The sequence below is a fragment of the Polypterus senegalus genome, unplaced genomic scaffold (genome assembly GCF_016835505.1).
Source record: "Polypterus senegalus isolate Bchr_013 unplaced genomic scaffold, ASM1683550v1 scaffold_2510, whole genome shotgun sequence".
Taxonomy (NCBI): domain Eukaryota; kingdom Metazoa; phylum Chordata; class Cladistia; order Polypteriformes; family Polypteridae; genus Polypterus; species Polypterus senegalus.
Window position 1 is genome coordinate 17,423 of NW_024384454.1, and position 5,838 is coordinate 23,260.

At 37.8% G+C, this 5,838-nt stretch overlaps 1 long non-coding RNA gene across 1 annotated transcript; it reads left to right on the forward strand.

Annotated features, from left to right (window-relative positions):
• The first annotated feature begins 3,015 nt into the window (after positions 1 to 3,015).
• LOC120521960 lies at positions 3,016 to 3,770 on the forward strand. Its single transcript, XR_005632229.1, has 3 exons — positions 3,016 to 3,108; positions 3,542 to 3,590; positions 3,694 to 3,770. It is a non-coding gene; the product is annotated as an uncharacterized LOC120521960 (long non-coding RNA).
• Positions 3,771 to 5,838: the final 2,068 nt, after the last annotated feature.

The following is a 5,838-nucleotide window of genomic DNA, read 5'->3' on the forward strand; positions in this document are numbered from 1 at the left end:
AGAGACAGCGTGTGTATTAACTTGTGGATTTTTCTGTGAGTATTTGGTGGCAGTGTGACGAAGTTGCTTGAGGAAGACGGCGTTAGTCGCGGAGCTCAGCTCAGAGCGAAATGATGTAAATGGCAGGGGAGATGATGACGTGACTCCCCCCACCGCCTTTAACTGTCAATCCCCACAAACACAGTCTCGAATTTGCATAAGCACACCCCTTCACCTACAATTTTAACTTAGTTACAAAGTGATCAAAACTCTCGTTTATATCCCGCGTCCTCTCATTAAACTTGTATCCCGTGATTACCTGTGGGCATGTGAAACGCCAGCGTAGCCTGTCTATGAACTTAATTTAAAGTTTAGGTTTACACCTTGCTTTCTTTCCGAGGTAGCAGCACTCATGAATATGGTAGTATATGTCACTCGCTCGCTTCTTATTGTTTCGCTGCCTTCTCAATTATATAATGCATGTTTTCTTAAGCGCTTTTTGGAGGTCTTCCTGGTTTTCTACGTACTGCGTTGACCGTCAGTTCACGTGATTACGTGCGAGGCGTAATGATGTCACACGAAACTCCGCCCCCCACGTCTTTCCAGCTCAACTCCATTACAGTTAATGGAGAAAAATACCTTCCAGTTATGACCATTAGGCGTAGAATTTCGAAATGAAACTTGCCCAACTTTTGTAAGTAAGCTGTAAGGAATGAGCCTGCCAAATTTCAGCCTTCTACCTACATGGGAAGTTGGAGAATTAGTGATGAGTCAGTGAGTGAGTGAGGAGGGCTTTGCCTTTTATTAGTATAGATTACAGTAATCCCTCGCTATATCGTGCTTCAACTTTCGCGGCTTCACTCTTTTGCGGATTTTATATGTAAGCATAACTAAATATATAACGCGGATTTTTCGCTGCTCCGCGGGTTCTGCGGACAATGTGTCTTTTTACTTCCTTGCTTCCTCAGTTGGTTTGCCCTGTTGATTTCATACAAGGGATGCTATTGGCAGATGACTGAGAAGCAACCAATCAGAGCATGCAGTTACGTTCCTGTGTGCTGAATGCAGTTTTAACCAGGAAGTCTCGTCTCGCTCATTCAGTATCATGTTTTGCTGTGTAGACAGTTAACTTTTGTGCTCTTTTGTGTTTATCGTCGTGCATAGTCAAGCCCTTCATTATGGCTCCAAAACGATCTGCTCCTGCAGAATATAAAATCTACGGCCACAGTGTCCTTTTAATCAGGATGCAAAACGAGTTGTAAGTGGATGTAATATGGCAGTAGTCTGGATGGAATCTGCTTTAGGGATTTGGATTGAAGACTGCTAGAAGAAGAACAACGGCAGTGCTACACAATCGGCTGAAATGGCTCCTTTAGAAGGGCTGTAACGCTCTCCTTTGTTGTGCAGTAAAATTAAACTCATTGTTATTGGACAAGTCATCGTGTCATTGTTGGTGAGTAACCATAATTAATTTTCTACTTACAGTACTTAGTACATGTACGTACGTTTAGTGTCACTGTACACATTTACTGTATACTATTTTTCTTGCATTGTACGTATTTATTGCTGGTGGCCTGTCTATCGTAATGGCTGTAACATCGTGATATCGGAGACACTCGATATCTTTAAAATAATATTTAGGTTTTACTGTATATAAACAGTGTGTTTATATGCATAATTTCAATGAATCTTACCTAATATCTAAGAGAATACAAAGGGATTATGCTGTGTAACTCTGCGGGGAATATTTATAAACAGTGTGTTTTGACTATTTTTATATTGAAATGTGTATTTTTTATTGTTTTTATTATGGAATATGAATTTCCATAACTAATAGAGTGACACTGTATGTAGATATCGATTCCTTTAGGTGTAAGCTTTCAGTAGAGCCCTCATTGATATATGTGGGTTAAAGCATTCAAAAGTTATTACACTTTTTCCATACGTTCCAAAATGTGGATAATGGATAAACCATAGGTCCCTCTAAAAAGTACCTGGACATGCCCACATAAAAACTGGTGTAAAAATGTCATTTGTACAGGTATTCTTTACGAATTTGAAATGTGAGTAGTCAACAAGTTATTCTGTTGGTACATAGTGTGTTTCTGTCCCCACCTACCTACTGCAGCTATAGAGGCCTTTATTTTCACAAAAAAACTTAGGCGAGAACAAAAAAATTCATTTTTTCTGTGAGTTCTAATGTGCATAACTTTTGATCAGTCATACCTACAGTGATTCTGACTACTAAGGGTGAAACTAGAGAATGTTACCTTTACAAAGAGACCAAACGTGTTTATACTCCAGATAATTCAATAACAGCAATGATTCTAATTTGGAGAGGTCAAATTACAAGCGATTTAGCAAAAATGACCTTGCTTGATAAGGGTGGGCCGGAATGTGAAGTATTTTGCAAAATTAGTTGCTTTTGTGAGCTCCTGCCTCCTTAGTTCATTTTACAGTATTTTTAAAACCGCAAACAATAAGAGCCTTTTACCACGTACTAAACCATTTGGTTTTCCTTTGTCATTTTTAGTGCCTTACTGCATCTGTACTGGAAGCAAATTTTGACATTCTTGTACTGTGGCCTCTTCTTTTTGTGGTCAGTTCTTATTAAATTGACAAACAAAATGTAGAATTTATAAACAAAGGAAATATAATCTTAATAAAACGTCAACTTAAACATAAGCTACAGAATCAGATAAATTCTGTCAAACTGAATATCCCACCTCTCCATTCTCTGGTTTCATATAAAGCATGTTATTTATATATGCACTTTCTCTATTTTTGATAACATTTAATTGTCCAGTCCACTGATTGTTAGATTTAGGGTCTTACATTTTGATAAGTATAATTAATGTAATTAATAATGCCCTGTGACTATTTATGCACAGAGTAGCTCAAAAAATGTAATTTAACACACAATAAAGATGTGCATTCAGTGTTTTTGATATTTTTACTTATGATTCAAAAGGTACCACTTAGAAAACAAATCATTCTTACTTTGTTTTTATTTGTGACTATATTAATACAGGTAGAAACTACTTTAGTAAACCATGATGTTGAAAGTCTTCCATTTGAAAACAAAATCATTGAGAATCTTTTTAGGGAGAAAATGGAAACCAACAAAAGGTAATCAACTTTTTTTCTGAGCCATTTTAAAACTTAATGTATGAGATGATTGGCTACTTTGAAATATGTGTGCAGTTGATCAAGGGGTGTGATACAGTCAGAACGATCATTTCTTTAGACTTTTGTTGATTTTTAGAATATCAAAGAATGTTCTTTACACCCCTCTAAATATTTAGCCTTGTATCAGGGGAACAAGGTTCTGCCAACTGTCGTGGTTCTTTTGAATCTGTAGCCTCTGCTGAAGTAATATCCTATCTCCTAATGTCTGTAGTGGGTATGAAAAGTTTACCTAATAAAGAGAGCACTGAATGTAAAATTCATAAATTACAAATTATGATTTTATGTGCAGTTCTTCTAAGCATGTAGTTTATTAACTTTATTCCTGGTCATGCTGAGTATTTCTTTGATGTACATGTTTTTCATTCCGTTTTAGTAAATCAGCAGGTGAGAGCACTCAAGATATCGGCTATGAATGTGAAGTGGTATGTTGACCATTTTTTAAAATGTACTACTTTATGCACTTGTATATTTACTAAATGCTATTTACATATATATTAAATAATGTGTGTCTATTTTTCTTTTCAGGGTTCTGAAAAGTTTAATGAGTTAGACAAGGCTGTTTCCTCTGCTTCTGAATACTTAAATTATCTGAATGCAGCACAAATGGTAAGTTATATTGTGTATTTTTTTTATTAGCTGATGTGAAATTTTTGGTGAGTTTTTTTTTGGGACACATTGAATGGTGTAACTGTTGTTTGTTACATTTTTGGTAAGGTTTGAAATTTATTTAAGAGGCAAATGGTCTCATGAAGGTTTATCAATTTGCTGTTGGTTAACGTGTACCACTAAATTAGTCCAGTTCCTCAGTGTGTGATTACTATTTTTTTTTTTTTCCCGGTTCCGGTGAGTGAACGCTGGCGCGACTTGCTGCCGCTACTCACGGTATCCTTTATTCTCTATTTTATTTATTTATTTACATATATATATATATATATATATATATATATATATATATATATACAATTTTAATCCCTTTCATCCTATATCGACACTGTTGGCAATCTGGCGATTTTGCAAGTGTCCGAGTATTTTGGGTTTAGTTCATCTTGCCTGTTTGTTTTGGCCGTGGTTTCCCACGGATTCATTTAACTGGCTGCTTGGCTTACCGGTGTGTTTGTCTGTGATGGGGCCTGGTAGGATTTGCATACTGCTTGTGCGGGTTTGAATTTTTATGTCGTTGGTCTTTCGACCTGGCGCTGGACTTTACCAGTATACAGCTGACGAACTTCTTCGACTTCGTTTTCATCTGGCTGCTCCACCGCCGGCTGTGCTACTTCTCCACCCGGACACCGCTCCCCTCCTTCGCCGAAAGTACATACACCGGGGCTCTCGCCGGAACTTTCACCATGACAACTCTAAACCAATACCATCCTTCTGGTCTACTTCTCGTCACTCTTCACGGATTTCCGACAGGGCTGTTAACCACAGCGTTTTAACCGGCCTGACCAGGTCGGCTAACACTTCTGTTCAGTCTGACAGCACTGGTGTCAACTTTGGTCTGCTTAACATCCGCTCGCTTACAAGCAAGGGACATCTCGTCCAGGATCTCCTCACCGACCGTAAGTTTGACTTTTTGTGTTTGACCGAGACGTGGCAACAGCCCAATGACTTTTCGCAGCTCAACGACTCCACTCCCCCGGGGTTTGTTTACACCTGCCAACCTCGCGAGTCCCGCTGCGGTGGAGGTCTTGCGGTAATTTATCGCGAGAATTGGAAAGTCTCGCCGTTATCTGTACCTGTCTTCAGTTCTTTTGAATCCGTTGTTTGTCAACTCTCAGGTCCTGTTCCAACTGTTATTGCTGTTATTTACCGCCCTCCAAAGTCTACTTCTTACCAAAGACTTTTCATCTTGCCTTGATAGCTTGGATTTTAAACAATATGTAAACTTTCCCACTCATACTAAAGATCATACTTTGGACCTAGTTTGTTGCTCTGGACTTACTCCTCTCAACTGCAAAGCTGATGAACTGTTATTCTCTGATCATTTTCTTCTTTCTTTCAATATTAAAATGACCTTTTCTGTAACCAAGATCCCTCGAACCATTTCTTTTCGGAATATTAAGAAAATTAATCCTGATATCCTTTCTTCTGCTTTCTCTAGTCTTTTGCATTTTAATGACTTGTTCACCCAAGAGGATTTGGTTACCTATTATAACAATAGTCTCAATAGTATTTTAAATTCTGTTGCTCCACTAAAAACCAAATCTGTATTATTCTCTCAGTCAGCACCTTGGTTTACATCTGAACTCAGGCTTCTGAAAGCAAAAGGTCGACGGCTTGAACGCCTCTATAAGAAAACTGGTCTTACTATCCATAAGGAAATGTTTAATAATCATGCTTTGTATTATAAGGAGTGTATTAACCTAACTAAATCTGCATATTACTCTACCATTATTCGTTCAAATGAGGATTCTCCCAAGTTACTGTTTTCACTGTTCAATTTTTCTTTCAGGTCACCAGATTTTTTACCTGTCCACCTCTACTCATCTTCCTTTTGTGATTCTCTAATGTTATTCTTCATTGAGAAAATTCACAAAATACACCAAGATCTGGCCTCTGACATCTCTTGTAGTTCTCCCTTTGTAATCCCATTCCCATCACACTGTTTTTCTACTTTCCAACTTTCCACTGTCACTGATATCTCAGATCTCATTTGTAAGTCAAAACCTT